We start from the raw sequence: 24,053 nt of genomic DNA, 5'->3' as shown, positions 1-24,053 counted from the left end.
TGCTCTATTTCCTCATCAACACCCCAATGAACAGTCAGAGACCGAGAAGCTTATTCCACTGGAAGAGTGGCCTGGGTCTCACAATGCCTCTCGTTGGGGATCTGCTACAGAATAAGGATTATTATGTTATAGAAATGGGACCAACAGCAGACATAGCTGTTCCATAATTGGTGTCAAATACTGACCTAACTTCAGCGACTGACATTGGTTTTAACGTAAAAGCAAAAGCATGTGGACACACTGATCCCTCAGGATTTAATACTGGATTCAATCGTTTCAGATTACCAGCCCTACCTCACCATTTCTGATGTAAAACTATCCACCTGTAAGTGTTTTTCTTTCCTCACTTAAATCAGAATTTATTGTCATGACATGTCTCAGAATTCATTGTTTTGCAGCAAAATTTACAGGTGCAAATATTGCCACAAGTAACAAGTTAGAAAAATAAATAAATAAGTGCAAAAGAATAGAAAATGAGAGTGTGTCTGTAGATTCAGAAATCTGAGGGCAGGAGGAAGGAAGGTGTTTTTGTGCCGCTGAGTGCTTGTCTTCATGCTCCAGTACCTCCTTCCTGATGGTAGCAGTGAGAAGAGGGTTTGGCCTAGGTGGTGGAGGTCCTTGAGGGTAGAGACCGCTTTCTTAAGACCCTGCCTTTCGTTGGTGTCCTTGATGGACAGGAGACTGATGCCCATGATGTCACAGGTCTCCTGTAGTGTTTTCCTGTCTTGGGCATTGGCATTTCCAGCATTCTCTGTTCTGCAATGAATTGTAATTTTTGCTCACATTAATCTCCATCTATTCATGTTCCTTGAGAGAGAGAGATCAACTGCACACCATCCGTTCTTGCATCAACAAACTTTCTGTCCCCTGGACAATTTTGGTCTCTACCTTCTTACAAACATTCCCTCCAAACCTTCCCTTGTTCTGCAATTTAAACCATGCTTAATTTCTCACTTTTTCTATTTCTTTTTTTAATTTAAAAAAAATTTTAACACTATGAACCATATCAACCAAAATACACACAAACATTTCACTCTTGAATATACACAGTTGCATTTTCTCCCCCTTCCCCCCCACCCCCCACTTCCTTGGCTCCCTCACTTTTTCCATTTCTAATGGAGGATTTTTGACTTGAAACCTTAACTCTGTTTTACTCTCTCCACAGATGCTGTCTGAATCAATCAGTATTCCCCTCATATCTGCGCTGAGAATAATATACTGCAGATGCTGGAATTCAGAAATAAAATTAAAAAAAAACACACAAGAAATACTCAGCATCTGGTGAAGAAAGAAACAGAATTAATACCTTGATTTCATGACCATCCATTTGAATGCCAAAATAGAACAGAGTTACTCAAGTTCCTTCTTAAGACAGAAAGCACCATGATGGTGTCATTTCCTTTCACTAATCCTGAGGTCTGTACCCTTGACACACAATCCATGATATTTTCAAAGCACAGATTTCATAGCCTTAGAAATTCAAAGCAGAGGTTCCTCCCAGGTTTTCAGTCTCTGCCACTCCCATGCTGACAATGCCACAATCAACACAAGTGCTCCCCTTCCAGTTCAGATCATCGATCCACCTCACTCTTTGTCCTTCCGAGGTTGCTGCACTGAGCATTTTTAGTATTTTCTGCCTTTATATCAGACATTGGTCTCCTCGTTGTTCCAAATGAAATGCGAAAGGTCAGGGGAAATAATTTGATTTGTTTCAAAGAATATTTAACTCTAAACAGGAAGCAAGTTCTTATAGAACATAGACTTGAGAATAGTACAATATAGCCTTGTCTGTGCTGTACATGATGCCAGATTAATCTAAAACTCTACTGATTGCTAATCTTCCATATCCCTCAATTTCCTGAATATTCATATATCTATCTAGAAGCCTCTTAAATGCTATTATTGCACCTGCTTCCATCATTCCTCCAGGCAGCCCATTCCAGGCATGCACTACTCTGTGGAAAAACTTGCTCGGCACAATTCCCTTAAGCTTTCCTCCCACAGTTTAAACATGTGCCCTTTAGTTTCTGTCATTTTTGCACTGGAAAAAAGATTCTAACTGTTTAGCCTATCACTGCCTCTCATAATTTTAGAAACTTCTATTCGTTCTATACAACTTCTACCAGCCTCCAGAAGAAACAAACCAAGTTTGTCCAACTTCTCCATATAATTTATACTCTCCAATCCAGGCAATATCCTGATAAGTCTTTTCAAAGCCTCTGTATTCTTTCTGTAATTAGGTGACTAGAATTGCATGTCATACTCCAATTACTGCCTAACCAAAGTTTTATATAACTGTAAAGTGATTGCCTTACTTTTTGAAAGTTTTGACGGTTACAACAGGACGTTTCAAAGGTTGAAGGAAACAATTCAGTTCAAGAAAGCAGGAGGGAAACTGCAAGTCTAATTCTAAAGCTGCACTTGTTAGTGACATCTTTGCATCAATTGGTTCAATGGTTTCATGGTCTGCCCAGTCAGAGTCTAGAATTAGTCCACCAATTTCACATCGGGCAGGAGAGGATCTACCCCAAATCTCTGAAATGAACTCTAGTTCTTAATCAGTACACCACATCTTGTCCTAGGATGTACATTTGTGTACTACAACTGGAGAAAGCAAAGAGTGGATTGGTTCTGAATGAGATGTCCCTGCTAATATTTGAACCATTCACAGCGCTCATTTTCTGGGTTCCCTCATGAAGAATGGTGGGCAGCTCTTCAATATATACTCCAAAGACTGGTTATTGAATCTCCTGTAAATTCAAAACAGGGAAGGGCTTTTTTGAGGAAGAGGTCTCTTGGACCCGAAACATTGACTCCCGTTTCTCTTTCCACAGATGGTGCCTGACTTTCTGAGTGTTTGCAGTTATTCCTGCTTTATTTCAGGTTCATGGTATCTGGAGTTTTGGTGATTTTTAGGACTTCAGCTCTTTGAATTACATCCTGGTGTGATGCAACAGCCAAGGCGCTGCGAGATGAAGAGGCATAACAGTGGACCTGGAGATGTGCCAGTAATGTTTCCCCAGCAATAAGCCAAAACTAAACTGTAAATTTAACTGTGACTCTGCGCTTGGTAACATTTTGGGATGTGCCTGGTTCATTCACACTAATGGCTTCCTTTAATCAGATCAGTTGCAACAGAGAATGAGTGCAAAGCCTGCCTTCTACCCTGCAGAAATATCATGTAAAATTATCTGCATATCATCTGGAACCAAAACTGATTGTATGCCTGAAAGATTTGCTCTACCAATCCAGTGTTGAATGCTCATGGAGTTCCGACCTGCCAAAGGCGACAGCGCCACTTGCTGGTCAGTTCAGGAACAAACACCATGAAGATAACTACTGATCTAGAGCAAGCCATTCAATCCCTCAGATCTACTCTGCAGTTAAACCATATGGTGGCTGGTCTGTAATTTAACACCATCTTGCTTCTTTCTGTTCATCTTCACTATATTTTCTTCATATTTTGATGAAGGGCTGAAGCCTGAAATATTGGTTATGTATCTTTGTCTTTGCTATATAAATCACCTTTGTTGACCTCACCAAAGCCTTCGACACCGTGAGCAGGAAAGGGCTTTGGCAAATACTAGAGCGCATCGGATGTCCCCCAAAGTTCCTCAACATGATTATCCAACTGCACGAAAACCAACAAGGTCGGGTCAGATACAGCAATGAGCTCTCTGAACCCTTCTCCATTAACAATGGCGTGAAGCAAGGCTGTGTTCTCGCACCAACCCTCTTTTCAATCTTCTTCAGCATGATGCTGAACCAAGCCATGAAAGACCCCAACAATGAAGACGCTGTTTACATCCGGTACCACACGGATGGCAGTCTCTTCAATCTGAGGCGCCTGCAAGCTCACACCAAGACACAAGAGAAACTTGTCCGTGAACTACTCTTTGCAGATGATGCCACTTTAGTTGCCCATTCAGAGCCAGCTCTTCAGCGCTTGACGTCCTGCTTTGCGGAAACTGCCAAAATGTTTGGCCTGGAAGTCAGCCTGAAGAAAACTGAGGTCCTCCATCAGCCAGCTCCCCACCATGACTACCAGCCCCCCCACATCTCCATCGGGCACACAAAACTCAAAACGGTCAACCAGTTTACCTATCTCGGCTGCACCATTTCATCAGATGCAAGGATCGACAATGAGATAGACAACAGACTCGCCAAGGCAAATAGCGCCTTTGGAAGACTACACAAAAGAGTCTGGAAAAACAACCAACTGAAAAACCTCACAAAGATAAGCGTATACAGAGCCGTTGTCATACCCACACTCCTGTTCGGCTCCGAATCATGGGTCCTCTACCGGCACCACCTACGGCTCCTAGAACGCTTCCACCAGCGTTGTCTCCGCTCCATCCTCAACATCCATTGGAGCGCTCACACCCCTAACGTCGAGGTACTCGAGATGGCAGAGGTCGACAGCATCGAGTCCACGCTGCTGAAGATCCAGCTGCGCTGGATGGGTCACGTCTCCAGAATGGAGGACCATCGCCTTCCCAAGATCGTATTATATGGCGAGCTCTCCACTGGCCACCGTGACAGAGGTGCACCAAAGAAAAGGTACAAGGACTGCCTAAAGAAATCTCTTGGTGCCTGCCACATTGACCACCGCCAGTGGGCTGATAACGCCTCAAACCGTGCATCTTGGCGCCTCACAGTTTGGCGGGCAGCAGCCTCCTTTGAAGAAGACCGCAGAGCCCACCTCACTGACAAAAGGCAAAGGAGGAAAAACCCAACACCCAACCCCAACCAACCAATTTTCCCTTGCAACCGCTGCAATCGTGTCTGCCTGTCCCGCATCGGACTGGTCAGCCACAAACGAGCCTGCAGCTGACGTGGACTTTTTACCCCCTCCATAAATCTTCGTCCGCGAAGCCAAGCCAAAGAAGAAAGAATAAAGTACAGTAAAAGTCCATAAATCCAGATGCTAGAAATCCAGATCACCTGAGAATCCAGACTCTCAATTTTTAAAAAATTTAGTGGGCTTTTGTGTGCTTGCGTGCATAAGCACCACAGATGCACAGCAGCAAAAAGCGCCACAGATGCACAGCAGCAAAAAGGCAATCTTATCTCAAAAAAAAATTTGTATTCTGTATTTTTCTTTTATAATGTTCATTTTAAAACATAATTTAAAGCATTATATACTCTTTTTTTGAAAAACTTTTTCATTTTTGTCGGGTCATTTGTCATTTTTGACTTTATTTTTCTTTAAGATTGCTCGTTCTGATATATGAAGCATGGTGTATTTGTTAATGAATAAACTATCAAAATTTACCTGTTCATCTCTTCTTTATTCCTCCTTCAATTTGAATTTTAAACGTACTGCCCGAGAATCCAGAAAATCCAAAAATCCGGTACAACCCAAGCAGTCCGGATTTTAGGACTTTTACTATACACTGTTTGACCTGCTGAGTTTCTCCAGCACTGTATATTTACTTCAACCACAGTAGCTGCAGACATTTGGGTTTTACTCCCTGCCTACGGTCTCCATGTTCAAGTTTCTTAGAATTTCATTTTATAAAATTAGTATGTCCTTACAGCATTCTCAGATTCCATATTTTTTCCATGACAAACCAATGACTCTTGGTCCAGATCAAAAAGTCTTTGAAAGCCAAAATTTAATTGTTCCCAAAAAAAAGACTGAATCCTCAAAGCCGATAGATTATAATATAAGCAGATCCCTATCTATGCACATCACACACTAACTACAGAGCAACTTTGGCTGGACCCTTCCGTGGGGGCTGGACCCTTCCGTGGGGGCTGGACCCTTCCGTGGGGGCTGGACCCTTCCGTGGGGGCTGGACCCTTCCGTGGGGGCTGGACCCTTCCGTGGGGGCTGGACCCTTCCGTGGGGGCTGGACCCTTCCGTGGGGGCTGGACCCTTCCGTGGGGGCTGGACCCTTCCGTGGGGGCTGGACCCTTCCGTGGGGGCTGGACCCTTCCGTGGGGGCTGGACCCTTCCGTGGGGGCTGGACCCTTCCGTGGGGGCTGGACCCTTCCGTGGGGGCTGGACCCTTCCGTGGGGGCTGGACCCTTCCGTGGGGGCTGGACCCTTCCGTGGGGGCTGGACCCTTCCGTGGGGGCTGGACCCTTCCGTGGGGGCTGGACCCTTCCGTGGGGGCTGGACCCTTCCGTGGGGGCTGGACCCTTCCGTGGGGGCTGGACCCTTCCGTGGGGGCTGGACCCTTCCGTGGGGGCTGGACCCTTCCGTGGGGGCTGGACCCTTCCGTGGGGGCTGGACCCTTCCGTGGGGGCTGGACCCTTCCGTGGGGGCTGGACCCTTCCGTGGGGGCTGGACCCTTCCGTGGGGGCTGGACCCTTCCGTGGGGGCTGGACCCTTCCGTGGGGGCTGGACCCTTCCGTGGGGGCTGGACCCTTCCGTGGGGGCTGGACCCTTCCGTGGGGGCTGGACCCTTCCGTGGGGGCTGGACCCTTCCGTGGGGGCTGGACCCTTCCGTGGGGGCTGGACCCTTCCGTGGGGGCTGGACCCTTCCGTGGGGGCTGGACCCTTCCGTGGGGGCTGGACCCTTCCGTGGGGGCTGGACCCTTCCGTGGGGGCTGGACCCTTCCGTGGGGGCTGGACCCTTCCGTGGGGGCTGGACCCTTCCGTGGGGGCTGGACCCTTCCGTGGGGGCTGGACCCTTCCGTGGGGGCTGGGGCTGTCAAACGATTGGCTGTTGATAATCACCCTACTTTAAACCAGCTTTTTCTTTTTAAAATATGTTTGGTTCGGGAACAAATGTCAAGGCAGCAATCACTGAGTCAAATTCATCTGTACCGACCATTCAGATGCTCTGGTTTGCTTCCCAGAAGCAGCATGACAGAGCACTCTTTGATTTATGGGCTGCTCCCCAGGGCACATGAAGAGACAGACATCCAGAGCTGCTGGAAGATCATCAACTGGGTGAAAGACACCCTTTGGTCAGCCTGAAACTTGTTGGTCTTCGCACACTGAGAGAATGTGAGAGAATGCTGCCCCCCCCCCCCCCCACATGGGGGTGGGGGAACCACACGTTTAAGTAAAAGCCTTGTTTTCTTTTCACCTCATGGAACAAATATTTTTAAGTATGTAGTTGGTATGCGGGAAATATGGAAGAACCCAAAGCTTGACTGCTACACAGGGAAGGTGGTACATTAACTTTGAACAGAGTAACTACAAGGGACGACAGTAGTGGTAATGGTCTATATAGCATATTAGAGAATTAATTAAATAATGTTCAATATGCAATATCTGGATTTGACAGTAAAGATGTGAAAAGATTTTGCACTGTTTTGTTCATAGTTTTATTGCGAATAAACTTTATCTTTGATTTTAAAAAAAAGTTATTAATGAATTTGACACAGGATGAATGAGACAAAATTGGAAAGAGGGGTTTCCAGTGGTGGATTAACTACCACTTGGGTCCTTAGGAAGCTTTAGTAAGGCCTTGATTCCTCCCCTCCCCCCCGGGTGATGCCCTCCCCTCATATATTCTTAATTTATCTGCCCGCTATGTACTCGGAGTGTGCATGTGAATGCTGTGCTTGGCGTTGGCAGGATAGAATTGATGGGCCAGGTGGTAATAGCCAGGTAGAGAGGGGTGCAGGATGAGGGGAGGGGCTGGGCCAGTAGTGGAGTACCTTGGTGCTGGCTGCTGGCAGGGACCTCATCGCCAGGCTCTGTCACTGACGACTACCCATGTAACCGGTTCAGGTGTGTTGGCATTTTATCCTCTGAGCCTTCTGGCTCAGGTTCAGAGAAATAACTGGAGATTTAAAAAATTGGCCCACAGTCACTGGCTTCACCCGTGCAGTAAGTAAACGAAAAACAGAGACCAGGCTACCCTTTACTGAGTAGGCTGAAGCCTGGGAACTCAGGCCCCCTTAACCTCCAGGCCTCCATCCTACTCATCTTTATAATTGATCTGCAACTGGGGGCTTCCATCAGTGAAATTCAGAAAAGGTTGGAAACAGGAGAGGTGATCTTAACTTACCAACTTACCTCCTGATGTCAGTACCAGAAACCAAAACCTGAGGAATTATCCAATGTTCCAAAAGTGCTTTAATCACCTTATGAGTGTTCAAGGGGCAGATCACGCCAAGCACTTAGAACCTCGGGCTTTATTCAACTGTCTGCACTGACATTGCTAATTTACTGACAACCATTATCAATCAGAAATTATGGCTAATATGCATATAATCCTCTGCACGTACTCACACATAGACACGCACACCTCACCCTCCTATGACACAGAAAGCATTCAGTAACTGTAGTAAACCATGAAAGTCTGCAGACACAATGGTTAAGTCAAAAAAAACACAACGCTGGAGAAACTCAGCCAGTCAAATAGCGCGCTTTATGTAACAAAGATAAAGATACATGACCAATGTTTCAGGCTTGAGCCCTTCATCAAGACAACTATCTAGCCATACAGTGCTCTCTCTTGCAGGAGAGAGTGAAGCACAAATTAAATATAACAAGAGCCAAATGGAATGGGACAGACCATTGCCAAGAGTATGGTGACTACTATACCATCATAGATGCTAGCGTCCTGGGACTTAATGTTTTCTAACATGCAATCTCCCTCTCAATCTCTTCTGATTACTAAACTGCATTGGTATAATCAGACACCTCTGATAGTTCCACAACAACTTGAGATATCCTTGTCACTCACTTCCACAATTACCCATTAGCTCAGTATCTGAAATGATCTACTACAGCAATACATGAGAACCAGGGATGAGAAACTGGTGAAATACTGGATGCCCATCGTAGAACCTCTCTTGAGCCAAAAACGTCCAATGGAATTAAACAAGAAAATCTGCAGATTCAGGAATCAAGTACAATTCACAAGCATGCTGGAGAAACTCAGCAGATCACGTAGCATCCTTGAGAACTAAGGGGTAACGAATGTTTCATGCCTCTTTTACCTCTTACTTGATAGCCTGTGGCCCCCTTCCACTTCCTCCCCTCCTTCTCTCTCCTCCATGTTTTTATTCAGGCATCTGCATGTTTATTTTTCATTTTCCTTATTTTACAGAAGATTGATTACCCCTTAATAACTATGAATACTGCCTGGCCTGTTGAGTTTCTCCAGCACATTGTGTACAGCAAAAGTGTTCAGTACTCAACTGTGGAGAACCTAACTGAGGATGTAGATAGGGGAATGCAAAATGATATTTACTGAGCTGAAAAGCAACCCTGCAGGCAGCAGGTTTGACATTAGCCACATGAGCTGAACATTGGAGGAAGCTAGTATCTGGTAGAGTTGACCTTGTGAAAAAAGTTGACTGGGACAGATGCCTGGCTAATAGGCAAGTATCAAATTGACAGGATGTGACTAATGGGATCCCATAAGGATTTGTGCAGGGACAAGCAAATATTCACCTTATTTATAATTAACAGATGATAGGACAGTCAACCATGTATCCAAATGTGCTGATTGCATTAAGAAAAGTAAAAATCTAAACAGTGTAGATAAAAACAATAAATTAAGAAGGATTATGAATAGTTTGTGCAAAAGGCTTTAATTAGGCCATCCATTTTGGACAAATATTTTCTGAATGGTTATTTTAAAAATCTCATGACGTCCAGACTCATGGGCCCAGGTACACAAATCATTAAAATGTCATGGACTGGTGAAGAAAATAAAAAAAAGACAGTTGAGCTGCTTGGATTTAAATTTTCATATCTGCAGGACTGGAAGGGAAGTCATATTTTAGCTCTAGCCCTGGGTAAACCTGATTTGAGGTACTGTGAAAAGTTTTAGGGGCCACACATCAGCAAGGACATATTGGCTTTTCACTGAGTACTTACCAACCTGGAGTCTAACACATAAATTACAAATTAGGATTTCACAAATTGAGATTGTAATCTCTGAAAGTTATGGAGTCAAGGGGGCGATTTGATTGACATTTACTAAGAGATGATATTTCTGCTAGTTAGAGAATCTTGGCCAATGGGACACTGGGGTGGCACAGTTGGTGCAGTGGTTAGCACAGCACCTTTAGAGCACCAGCGATCTGGTCCAGGGCTCAAATGCTGCATCGTCTGTAGGAGTTTGTATGTTCTCCCCATGTCTGAGTGTGTTTTCCCCGGTGGCTCCAGTTTCCTCCCACTGTTTGAAACGTACCGGGGTTGTAGGTCAATTGGGTGTAAATTGGGCAGCACAGACTGATGGGCCGAAATGGTCAGTTAGTGTGCTGTATGACAAAATTAAATTAAAATGTCTAAATTAAGCAGCACTTGTCACATAGAAACTAGTGCCAGCAAGCTGTGGTTTGAATTCAGCGCTGTCTATAAGTAGTTTGTACATTCTCCCCGTGACTTTCGTGGATTTTCTCCGGATGCTCTGGGTTCAACCCACCTTCCAAAAAACATAGGGGTTGGTAGGTTAGTGGAGTGTAATTGAGCCGCACAGGTTTCATGGGCCAGAAGGGGCTTCGATCACACGGTCATTAAAATTAAGATTTAAGAAAATTAAAAGGTGAATTAAAGGAACAGACAGTAATAGTGAGGCTAATTATTAATTTTAAAGCTGAAATTGTGGATTTTTTTATGAGGCCAAAAACATTAAGGGATTTGGGGAGAAAGAGTAAGGTCAAAAGTTAGCTATAATCACATTAAACAGTGGAATAGCTTTGGGAGACCGACAAGTTACTCTGTCCCTACATTTTTACAGTTGATGTGCAACTTAATTCTGCACCAAGGAAAGCTCACAAGAAGAATTTTTTTTAATTATTATTATATAAATCGGTATGTTCTTTTTGTCTCTGGAATAGAAGACTGCGATATTTAGGTTACTTTGACAACTACTCCCAATGCAGTCCTTGCCCTGCTTTAAGTTGTGACTGCAGCAGGCAGTAAATTTTGGGAGGACTTCATTAGCAGAATGAAGCAGAATACCTCATACATTATTTCCTGTTGCGATTCAGTTGGGAGAATTGTTCTGAGAAGTTCTTGGAAGAGGACTACTTATTCTGTAAGGAGTTTGTACGCTAACCTGCGTAGGTTTTTCCTGGGTGTTCCACTTTTCTCCCACCCTCCAAGACATACGGGGTTGAAGGATAAATTGAGTGGCCTGGATTTCAATGGCTGGAATCAGCTTCTACTGTGCTAGAAGTAAAATATCATTTAAATTTACTGCTCAGAGTTTGTCTCCATATCCTCTCCCTCAGGATTCCTAATCATGTTCTGCTTAGCTCCACTCGCTCCCCCAGTCATGTTGTGTAGAGCTCGTCGAAAGAACCAAAGACTTGTTGATCCAAACCAAGGCTTTTATTAGCAAAAGACAGGAGCTCTTCACAGGTGGCCGACCAGTCCGGAATGATCCGACCTGGCTAGGGACACAACCCTTTAAGGCCCAGACAATAGGTGTGGCTTAGCTCTCAGCCAATCGCTGTAAGCACAGTCTAGATACAGTAACTATATACACTATGTACATTGGTGATAGATCTGTACTATCACATGTTGTATTCTGAATCAAATCTCCACCAATACAACTATTTCTGGAAGCAAATGGTTTGTGCAGTAGCCTTGAAGTTAGCAACAAACTCTTAAAACACCTGCCATTCAACTCGCCAAATTCAGAAGCCCCTAGATATTTTTTTAAAATTTAGGCATATAGCACAGTAACAGGCCCTTTCAGCCCACAAGCTGCCCAATCACCCTACAACCCCAGTACGTTTTGAAGGGTGGGAGGAAACCGGAGCCCCCAGGGAAAACCCATGCAGGTTATGGGGAGAGCATACAAACCCCTGTCAGACTAAGCAGTATGCACAAAACACTTGTAAAATTGGAACAAAATCCAGACTTCGATGATCCCCTTGCACAGAGCACGTGGAGATTATGGTTGTGCAAGTGAGCATTTGCTGGAAAGTTGAAGTCCAAGAGTGAGAATGTAGCAGTCAGACTGACTGGCATCATTATCAGTATTCTCTGTCCTTCTAGAGAACTTCTAGAGAACATTAAGCTGGTGCTTTAATGAAAACGTAAAGCAATAATACACCATCTGCTACAATTTGCTTCAAAAATGTGCAAGTGCCAACCAGACCAGTTTTGGACGACAAAAGACACTTCCAGAACGTGAATGGGGCAGCACGGTTATTGTAAACAGTTAGTGCGATAACCCCTAACCCTATTACAGGGCCAGCAACCCAGGTTCGCATCAGCCGTCCGCAAGGAGATTCCTTCCCCCCCCCCACCCCCCCCCCCCCCGTCTCTGCGGGGATTTCCTCTGGGAGCTCCAATTTCCTCCCACCTTCCAAAGAGTTAGCAGACTCAGTGGGCCAGAAGGGCCTTTTAAAGTGCTGTACAAATTTGAAATTAAAAAATTAAATTCTATGGAACCCAATGTTTGGACAGGCAGCATTATTTTCCTAGTGTCTGTTATTCCTGACAGAAATTTGACAACAGCACCACCGGATGCAATGGTCTGTGTTGAACCTACAAATTGGAGGAACACCTCATCTTTCATCTGGGCACCTTCGAACTAGATGGCATTAATATAAACTCCTCGAGTTTCTGTTTAAACCTCCCCCCTCCCCCACCGCCTGGCCTCCTCTTCCCTCTGTCACACACTTTCATTCTCCCCTTTTCCTAGTCTCCTTTCAGAGCCAAAATTAATTCTCACCTTTCCCCTGATCAATGGCTGTTGGTCTGGACTTCTCCCCCGACCAGTCTTCATTCTGATGCCTTCCTGTTCTTTGCTTATTCGTTGAAGAAGGGTCAAGGCCCAAAACATCAATGTACCTTTACCTCTTACGGACAATGAGATCAGCTGAGTTCCTCCAGCATTTCTGTGTGTTTTTCTACATTCATAGCTTCTGCAGACTTTCCTGTTTCACTCCTTACTTACCATCTGTAGCAAACCCATGGACCAAAGTGGGATGGTTTGCTGATGAGCTTGAGTTCCTTCCCAGATCACCAGTGAGATTTTTGTTTGGTTTTGGTGTGAAATTTTTTTTGTCATCAAATTTATCAGCTTGTTTTACATATTAATGATATCAATGATATTTATCTTCCTCTCATTGCCACAGACCACAGCTTGGGAAACACTCCTCTAGATAATAGTATCTGGTCGCACAACAATCTTCCAAAATGGGACCCTGTCTAACAAATCCTTAATGTGTTAACCGCTCCCCCCACCGCCCCCCAATAGCAAGCACATCCTTCCTCAGGCAAGACCAAATCCATACACAGTACTCAAGGTATGGGCTCAGTATGGTACATGCATTTGTATTAAGACCTCCTTAATCCTTTTGAATATGTATAAGATTGGGTAGTTTTTCCAGGTATAAGGAAGTCAAAGGTTGGGGGGGCGAAAGGACCCACCAGATCTTGTTGAATAACAAAGGCAGCCATGTGACCATATGAGATCACAAGGCGTAGAAGCAGAATTAGGTCATTTGGCCCATCAAGTCTGCTCCGCCACTCAAATGACAGCCGATGCATTTTTTATCTCAATCCTATTCTCCAGCTTTCTTCCTCTAACCCTGCCTAATGAAGAATCGATCAACTTCTGCTTTAAATATATAACTGTCCACTCTTGCTCCTATATTTTTTTAAATGTTTTTTGATTCTATTAAATCAAGGAATTATTGCATTAGTTGTGCATGGTAGGATGGTGCTGTTGGGATCAACTGGTGGGGAAATGGAGTGAGTGGGTTCACTTTTTGAAGCATTGCCTTACAAAATAGGCATCAAAATAAAAACGTGGAGGGAATAATAATGCAATGCCTGGTTTTGCCTCTGAGCTTCCACTGAATAACCACAGTATGCTGGGTGATTTATAATATTGCCAGATTCAGTTACACTCCATAGCCCTGTTAGAAATTGGGCTGTCAGCCTGAAGATTGAAAGAGTAAATCACTTAAATCTATAACAGAGGACAACACAGAGCGTTGTTGACATTTTTCCATTGCATTTTTTCAATGTGGTTTCACTCTCCCGTCGGGTAATTTCATAATCATTCACGTAATACGATTTTCAAACAAAAAATGTTGATTCAATGTGCTTTGCAAGTGTGCGACAGGCTGAAACTATAATGATTTGTAATTTAATAAAAACATCCTTGAATTCAAAGTATAACGCAATCTCCAGATATCCTTGCCAAAAACAATTTATGTATAGATATACATGCGCACTTGATTCTGGCAGAGAGAGATTACACAAGGGAGTAGATATCTATGTCAAATGCAATAAGGATGTCAGGTTGGACCCTTCACTATTACTGCCAGACATTGTAATCTTGTAAGAAAAGTACCATTTAAACATTGCAATTTCAGCTTCCTAGCAGTTTTTTTCTTTGCGATGTGAAAGGAGATCTGATTTTTTTCCACCATCTTGAAAGAATTCAATTATAGTGGCTACAACAACCTTTTTAAATCTCAAGAGGAATCCATTCAATGGCAGACTACATTTGGCTGCTCTCTTATGTCCTTACTGTACACATTGGGTTCGCTGCCAGGAGGTGGTTGACTGTGTGGGGAGCATGTTAGCATGGGTCAGTCACAACGGGGCCACTTCAGGGTGAAAGATGATGTGCTTTTAAGTTTCAATTCTATCAATAACCAACACAACTTCAAGGCACAAGAGATGGCAGATGCTGGTACCTGGAGCAAGAGAAAAATCTGCTGGAGCAACTGAGCAGGTCAAGCAGTACCGGGGGCAAAAAAAAATAATGATCAACATTTCAGGTTGGAACCCTTCATGAAGGCCGTCTCCCATCAACCTGGTCACAACCTCCTCACTGATATCTTTGGACAGAAGGTACAGAATTCTGAATTCCAGCACCTCAAAGTTCAAGAAGCTTCTTTAAAACAGCTATCAGACTCTTGAACCTCCCCTTGGTACACAAATCATAGGCTGCTCCAACAGCACAAAAGGATCATCTGCACCTTTGCAAGTCACTTTTTTTTTTTTCGCACTAGGATTACTATATTTATTATTATTTGGGGGGGCGTGGCAAGATGGCGTAGAGTCTAGACGTGTAATCTCGACCTCTCTGGCCAGACTTTTAAGTACCTGTTTTTTAACTCTTTGTTTTCAAGTTTAAACTTTTTAAATTTTAGTTTAAAGTATCAAGGAATTATTATGGCCACTAATGATAAAAAGATTAAACCTCAAGTGCAGAAGAAGTTACATTTTCGAAGTGCTGAAGATTTGGGGCCTAGACGACCTGATACAGCCCCAGGCTTAATCTCCTCAGTGTCTAAACCTCAATGACTGCCTGTGGGAGTTGAAAAAAAATGTCTGTTACTCACCAAGTGAAGGATGGCACTGGAATTACCCGTTCTCTGGAAGAAGGTGCATGTTCCCAAGAAGTGGACCCCGATTTGGAAAGCCTTTCAATTTCAACAGAGGGAGCACACAGGAAGATGACTCCATTGTTGAAAATGCATCAGGAAGCACTTCAATCTGAAGAAATCGCTTTTCTTCGTGATTTCATGAAAAAACGAGATGCGGGGGGAGACCAGCGGCGACTCCCTGAGGAAGTCGGAGTGCCGTCACTGGGAGTCCAGATTGGCAGTAAAACTTTTAAAATGCCTTCTGTTGAGTTGCAGCAGGAGCTGCAGTTACCTTGTTCTGCCACTACATCAGAGAGAGCAGGGCTAAGCTTTTCAACTAAATGATATTGTTCAAGCTGTTATAAAACCTTTGACATCTCAAATTAATGAAATGGCTCAAATAAATGCTGGTATAAGTTCAGAATTAAATATGGTTAAGACACGTGTGGATGCATCTTATGAAGAATTTTTTAAAATTCAGACTGATTTTTTGGACTGTAAACAATAAATGGCTTCTAACAAAAAGTGCTGAAGGTTGAAAAATCAGTCATAGAATTGGGAGAATGTGAGAAGGAATGAGAGAGGAAAATAGACTACTTGGAGAATCAAAGTAGAAGGAACAATGTGAAAATTGTTGGTTTGCCAGAAGGTATAGAAGGACAAGATCCTCTTCGTTTCTTTAAAGACTGGATCCCGCAAGTATTAGGGCAAGAATTTTTTTCTGGGGGACTGGTACTGGAAAGAGCCCATAGAGCTCTAAGAAGAACACCCTCAGCTGGTCAACCATCGAGACTAGTACAATTCGATGTTTGAATTATTTGGACAGAGAACCAATACTTCGATTAGCAGTGCAAAATGCGAGACAACGACAAACTCCATTATTGATTCAGAATAGCAGAGTTTTCTTTTACCCTGATTTGAGTCAAGAGGTCATTCAACGTCGACGTTGATTTAATCCAGTTAAAGAAGTTTTGTGGCGTAAAGGTTATAAGTCTACTTTTCGCTACCCTGCAGCATTGAAGGTGTTTTATGGAGACTATCAATTTCGCTTTTTTGAAAATGATCGTGAAGCAATGATTTTTGCTGATTCATTGCCAAATTTAAGAGGACAAAGATGTAGTCCACCATTGTCTCCTAAAGAAAAATCTGGTTGTTCTGGAAACGGAAGAAATGGCAGAAATGGGAAAAACGGAAATGGAAAGAGTCCAACTTCTTCTGAAATGGGATCTTCGAGATTGGAATCTCTTGGATGAAAAGAAGAATTTTATTTTTCTTACTATTTTTTTTTGTTATTGTGATATTTTGATGTTATTGATTGTTTGGCTGGGGAGGGAGAGATTTGCTCTAAGTCCTTTACTAGTCATCACTCACTGGTGGGTGACCCATACCCAATTTTTGCTTAGGGGATTACTACCTTTTGGTAGTTTTTTTTGGGGGGGGCGTGATTTTCTTTTTTTTTTCTTTATTTTTTAATTTATTTTCATTTTAGTTAATTTTTAATTTGTGATTTTTTTTCCTATTGGAGGGCCTATATACATTGATTTGAGTTTTCATATAAAGATATTATTGGTATTTAGTAACAGTAGTAGATATGTCAAAATTGAGGCTTGCTATCGAGGATTAAACAGTCCGATTAAGCGTAAGCGTGTCTTGGAATATATTAAGAATATGAAAATTGATATTGTTTTTTTACAAGAAACACATTTGAATGTGAAGGAAAGTATGAAATTAAAGAGGGACTGGGTTGGGCATGTATATTTTTCTTCATTTAATTCTAGGGCTAAAGGTGTAGCAATTTTGATACATAAAAATTTATCTTTTGATTTACAATGAATGGAGGAAAAGGCAGGATGTATTCTTAAATTGAATTGTAAGATTTTTAGTGAATTTTGGACTTTACTTAATATTTATGCCCCAAATGCAGATGATGAAATATTTATTTCAAATGCATTTTTATGGGGGTGTGGCTAGGTGGCGTAGAGTCTAGACGTGTAATCTCGACCTCTCTGGCCAGACTTTTAAGAACCCATTTTTAACTCTTTGTTTTCAAGTTTAAACTTTTTTAAAACTTAGTTTAAAGTATTAAGGAACTGTTATGGCCATTAATGGTAAAAAGATTAAACCTCAAGTGCAGAAGAAAGTACAGAAGAAGATTTTGGACCTAAACAGCCTGCTACAGCTTCAGGTTTAATTTCTTCCGTGCCTAGATTGCCTGTGGGAGCTGAAAAAAAAATGACTACTATTCACCAGGAGAAGGATATCGCTGGAATTACTCGTTCTCAGGAGGAAGGTGCGTGTTCTCAAGAAGTGGATCCTGATTCTGGCAGCCTGCCAACTCTAACAGAGGGAGCACGCAGGAAAATGACTCCATTGTTTGAAACCACTCAGGCAGTACTCCAACCTGAAGAGCTCGGTCTTATCCGTGAGTTCTTGAAACAACAGCGAGTTGTGGGGGGAGACCAGCATCAATCTCCTGAGGAGGTCGGGGTGCTGTCGCTGGGAGTTCAGACTCACAGTAAGACTGTTAAAATGCCTGCTGTTGAGCTGCAGCAGGAGCTGCAGTTACCTGGTTCTGTCACTATGTTAAAGAAAGCAGGGTTGAGTCTTTCTGAATTACAATTTAATCTGTTAAATACTGTCACTCAGTCGATAATGCAAGAGTCGTCTCAAATGAAAGACAGCATGAGGTCAGAATTCACTACAGTTAATGCACGTGTGGAAGCATTTTCTGAAGATTTTTAAAAATTTCAGTCTGCTTTTTTGGAATGTAAACACCAAGTGGCCTCTAATACAGAAAAAGTGATGGAGGTGGAAAAATCTGTTAAAGAATTGCAAGAACATGAGAAGGAGTTAGAGAGGAAAGTAGACTATTTGGAGAATCAAAGCAGAAGGAATAATGTGAAGATTGTTGGTTTGCCGGAAGGTATGGAAGAACAAGATCCTCTTCGTTTTTTTACAGAATGGATCCCACAAATATTGGGGCAAGAATTTTTCTCTGGAGGCTTGGTATTGGAAAGAGCTCATAGAGCCTGAAGAAGAAGACCTCTGCCTGGTCAATCACCGAGACCCGTGATAATTCGATGCTTGAATTATTTGGACAGAGAAACAATACTTCGTCTAGCAGTGCAAAATGCAAGACGACAAGCTCCGTTAATGATTCAGAATAGTAGAGTTTTTTTCTATCCCGATTTGAGTCAAGAGGTTATTCAGCGTTGCCGTCGATTTAATACAGTTAAAGAAGTTCTGTGGCGTAAAGGCTATAAGTCTACTTTTCGTTATCCGGCAGTGTTGAAGGTGTTTTGTGGAGACTTTCATTCTTGGTTTTTTGAGAATGAGCGTGAAGCAATGATTTTTGCTGATTCATTGCCAGATGTAAGAGGACAAAGACATAGTCCACCATTGTCTCCTAAAGAAAAATCTGGTTGTTCTGGAAATGGAAGAAATGGGAATGGAAAGAGTCTAACTTCTCTTGAAATGGAGTTGCCGAGTTTGGAATCTCTTGGATGAATAGAAGAACTTTTTTATTCTTACTTTATTTTCATGTCATTATGATATCTTGTTGTTATTCTTTGTTTGGCTGGGGAGGGAGAGATTGCTCTATGTTCTATTAGTCATCAGCCACTGGTGGGTGATCCACACCCAAGTTTAGTTTAGGGATTACTACCTTTTGGTAGTTTTTTTGGGGTTTTTTTTTTTTAACTATCTTTTTTTCTATTTTTTTCATTTTAATTTTATTTATCTTTAATTTATGGTTTCTTTTTCTCCTATTGGAGGGCCTATTTACGTTGATCTGAGTTTTTATATATTGATATTATTAGTTCTTAGTAATATTAGTAGATATGTCAAAGTTGAGATTTGATACTTTTAATGTTCGAGGTTTAAACAGTTCGATTAAGCGTAAACACATTTTGGTAACATAATGTGCCTATTCTAAAACATTTAATGAAGTTATGGACAAAGAAAAAGAAAATGATAGGTTCTAGTGGTGAATTATCAGCCTTGACTCCGTTGTATAATAATCAACTTATTCTTTTTATCAATACATAATCGAAGTTTATTACATTGGAGATTTAAAGGTGTGGAAAATTTGGGAGATTGTTTTAAAGAAGGTAATTTTTTATCTTTTGATCAAATGAGGGACAGTTATGGCATTGATAATAATTCTTTGTTTCTTTATTATCAAATTCGATCTTTGGTAAAGCATGTGTTTGGTAGAGATATGACTTTACTTGAAATGACTACATTTGAGACTTTTCTTATGAAGGTACCAGAGAAGGGTTATATTTCAGTTATTAATCAAATATTACAGGATTGTATGGATAAAAAAGGCTGGGATAAATCTAAAGGTAAATAGGAAGTGGAGATTGGTTTTATTTTTTCCGAGGATGATTGGTCAGATATTTGTTATGATAGTGTAATTAGACTGATAAATGCATGTTATGCAATGATTAATTATAATTTTTTACATCAATTATACTTAACACCTGAAAAGTTTAAAAATCTTTTTGGAAGAAAGTACAATTGTTTCTGGAATACCTGTATAAGATTAAAATACCTTTAGATCCAACAGTATTTTTATTGGGTAGTTTGCAACCTCTGAAAGGTCTGGAATTAGATAAATTTCAACTTGCTTTTGTATATTTAGCTTTATCTGTAGCGAAAAAATGTATTGCTAGTACGTGGAAAGATACTAATATGATTGATATTAATAGATGACATGCGATGAGATATTGTTTAATAATGAAAAAAATCACATTTCGTGTGATAACTAGATTTTTTATTAATAAGTGGTTGTTATATTCAGAATATTTATATTTTGATTTACATTGATTAGATCTTAATATGTATGTTTAATTTTTCTTTAATTTTTTTCTCTTTATGGCTCTCCTTAGGAGAGTTGGCTGAAAGGGGGGTGGTTTCCTTTTTTCTTTTTTTTCTTTTATATATAAAATATATCATTCATGCTTAGTTTATTGTTATATATATTACTTATTATCTGTATTTTGAATGAATAAATAAAGTTTTTTTTTAAATGCATTTTTGATGTTTGGGTCAGGCTAATGATAATATTTTAGTTGGTGGTGATTTTAATTTTGCTTTGGAACCTTTATTAGATAAATCTCCGGAGAAATTTAAGAAATCCAAGATGGCAGTTCAGGTTCAAGCCTTGATGAAAGATTTTAATTTAGTAGATATTTGGAGACGTCTTAATCTGACAGAGAAAGATTTCTCCTTTTATTCATCTTGATATGAATCGTTTTCAAGGATTGACTTCTTTTTAGTATCGGCACATTTACAAGGGAAATTACAACGTGGAATATAAAAGTAGGGTGATTTCAGATCATTCTTTGTTATATTTTACATATACAACTTCTGAGAAAATCCAAGTGGCCTATCGTTGGAGGATTAATACAATGTTGTTAAAAATATGGAATTTATTGATTTTTTGAAAAAAACAAATTAATTTTTTTTGAAAGAAAATTCTAATTCTGTTCAAAGTAAGTTTGTATTATGGATGCTATGAAAGCCTATTTGAGAGGACAAATAATTAGTTATACTTCTAAAATAAAAAAGAATCAATTAAATCAGAGTCTTGAATTAGAGAAACAGATTGATGAGTTAGAATAGGAATTTCATAAAGATGTGACAGAAGATCAGAAAATAGAATTATCTAAGTAGAAATTGGAATTTAATACTTTGCAATCTTAACAATTTGAATGTGTGATTAATAGGACTAAACAACAGTATTATGAATGGGGAGAGAAAGCACATAAGGTACTGGCGTGGCAATTAAAGAAAGAACTATTAATGCTGTTAGACGGAATTCCCTTATTACATAAACCTCGTGAGATTAATGATGAATTTTACTCATTTAATAAAAAGTTATATACATTTGAAGGAAATCAAGAAACTGGATGGATTGATTTTTTTTAAATCACAATTGAATTTACCAATATTAGAGAATGCAGATATACAGGAGTTAGAACCATTCAGAAATTAAAATGGCTATGCTGGAAATGCCAAACGGTAAATCTCTTGGTGATGATGGATTTTCGGTTGAATTTTATAAAATTTTTAATTATGATTTATCTACAGTGTTTGGGGATGTATTACATCAAGTTGGAGAACATTATGAATTACCCGAGTCTTGTTCTAGTGCTTTAATTACAGTAATTCCAAAAAAAAAGGATCCTTTGAAGGTATCTTCATATAGACCAATTTCGTTGTTAAATGTAATTATAAAATAATAGCTAAAATATTAGCAAATAGATTGGCTAAATTATTACCTGTTGATTCATATGGATCAAACAGGTTTTATAAAGAATAGATATGCTTCAGATAACATTTTGCGCATGATTAGTTTGATTAATAGATTTTGACAATTTTCAGATCATCCGATGGTGATATCTCTAGATGCAGAAAAGGGATTTGATAGAGTTGAATGGAACTTTTTGTTTAAAGTTTTGGAGAAATTAAAGTTTGGTCCTTTTTTTATTGGTTGGATTAGGGCTCTATATAGTAAACCAGTAGCTAGAGTACTGACGAATGGTTTGATTTCGGAACCCTTTAAGCTATCTCCATCAACTCGTCAAGGTTGTCCTTTATCACCGGCTTTGTTTGCGTTAGTGATTGAACCTTTAGCACAATTGATAAGACAAAATACACAGATACAAGGTATGTAAGTTTTAGACAAGGAGTACAAAATTAATTTATTTGCTTATGGTGCATTTAATAAACCCAGCTCAGTCACTTTTGCACTTGAAGGAGTGTTTAATACAATATGGATGTCTTTCTGGATATAAAGTTAATTGGGAAAAAAGTTAAATATTACTGGTAAGCGAAGAAGATTATTCAGTTTATAATAATATTATTAATTTGAAATGGACTGATCAAATTAAATATTTGGGTATAATTTTGAATGTTAATTATCAATCTTTATATAAATTATGTTCCGTTAATGAAAAAAATTAAAACTGATTTGATCAAATGGAAAGATTTACCTATTAATTTAGTGGGTAGGATAAATACAATTAAGATGAATATCTTTCCGCGTATACAATATTTGTTTCAATCTATTCCGTATTTGAATAAAATGGTTCGGGAGTTTTTATGGAGAGGTAAATTTTCAAGAGTAGCTTTGAATAAATTAACTTGGAAATACGAGTTAGAGGGATTACGTTTATCACATTTTCAAAATTATTATGAAGCAGCCCAACTTTAATTTATTAGTTCATTGATGGATTTGGTACGGCCTCCTAGTTGGACCAAAATTGAGATGGCAAATATTTCTGAATTTGAAATACATCAATTTTTGTTTAGATGGAATATGAATTTGTTACAACAATATAATGTGCCTATACTAAAACATTATGGATAAATAAAAATAAAATGACAGGATCTAGGGGTAAATTATCGGCTTTGACTCCGTTGTATAATAATCAACTTATTCCTTTTTCAATACATAATCGAAGTTTATTGCATTGGAGATTTAAAGGTGTGAAAAATTTGGGAGATTGTTTAAAGAGGGTAAATTTTTATCTTTTAATCAGATGAGGGAAGGTTTTGGTATTGATAAGAATTCTGTGTTTCTATATTATCAAATTCGATCTTTGGTAAGATGTATGTTTGGTAGAGATATGATTTTACCTGAAATACTAAATTTGAGACTTTTCTTATGAAGGTACCAGAGAAGAGGTACAAGGACTGCCTAAAAAAATCTCTTGGTGCCTGCCACATTGACCACCGCCAGTGGGTTGATCTCGCCTCAAACCATGCATCTTGGCGCCTCACAGTTCGGCGGGCAGCAACCTCCTTTGAAGAAGACCGCAGAGCCCACCTCACTGACAAAAGACAAAGGAGGAAAAACCCAACACCCAACCTCAACCAACCAATTTTCCCTTGCAACCGCTGCAATAGTGTCTGCCTGTCCCGCATCGGACTTGTCAGCCACAAACGAGCCTGCAGCTGACGTGGACATTACCCCTCCATAAATCTTCGTCCGCGAAGCCAAGCCAAAGAAGAAGATTTCATCTATGTATCAAATATTACAGGATGGTATGGATAAAAAAGGTTGGGACAGATCTAAATGTAAATGGGAAGCAGATACTGGTTTTATTTTTTCCGAAGATGATTGGTTAGATATTTGTTATGATAGTGTAACTAGGTTGATAAATGCACATTATGCAATGATTAGCTATAATTTTTTACATCAATTATATTTAACACCTGAAAAATTAACAGAGTATGGTTTTCATGAATCAGACTTGTGTTTTAGATGTGGTGATATGGTTGGAACTTTTTTTCATGCCGTTTGGTCATGTAGACATATACAATCCTTTTGGAAGAAAATTGAATCGTTTTTAGAATATCTGTATAAAATTAAAATAGTTTTAGATCCAACTTTTTTATTGGGTTGTTTACAACCTTTGAAAGGCTTGGGATTAGATAAGTTTCAACTTGCTTTTGTATATTTAGCTTTATCCGTAGCGAAAAAATGTATTGCTAGTACGTGGAAAGATACAAATATGATTGATATTAATGAGATGAAATATTGTTTAATAATGGAAAAAATTACATATGTTTCGCTTGATAATTATAATTTTTTTATTAATAAGTGGTTGTTATATTCAGAATATTTACATTTCAATTTACATTGATTAGATCTTAATATGTATATTTAATTTTTCTTTAATATTTTTTTTCTTTATGGCTCTCCTTAGGAGAATTGGCTGAAGGGGGGGGGGGGGGTGTTCTTTTATTTTCTCTTTTCGTACATTTATATAAAA

The 24,053-nt window shown here is 40.1% G+C and overlaps 1 long non-coding RNA gene across 3 annotated transcripts in view; it reads left to right on the top strand.

The window, feature by feature from the left end:
• Nucleotides 1–23,486, top strand: part of LOC138756547 (uncharacterized) — a 26,651-nt gene extending 3,165 nt beyond the window's left edge. For 2 of the 3 annotated variants that reach the window (XR_011353147.1, XR_011353148.1), the window contains exon 3: nt 2,884–3,852. This is a non-coding gene — a long non-coding RNA (uncharacterized lncRNA). Of the gene's footprint in view, nt 1–2,883; nt 3,853–22,948 lie in introns of those variants that run through there. The other variant, XR_011353149.1, reaches the window with a different exon arrangement.
• Nucleotides 23,487–24,053: the final 567 nt, after the last annotated feature.

Source organism: Narcine bancroftii, chromosome 3 (genome assembly GCF_036971445.1).
Source record: "Narcine bancroftii isolate sNarBan1 chromosome 3, sNarBan1.hap1, whole genome shotgun sequence".
Taxonomy (NCBI): domain Eukaryota; kingdom Metazoa; phylum Chordata; class Chondrichthyes; order Torpediniformes; family Narcinidae; genus Narcine; species Narcine bancroftii.
Note: the sequence above shows the minus strand (reverse complement) of the source record. Positions and strands in the feature narration are given on the sequence as shown.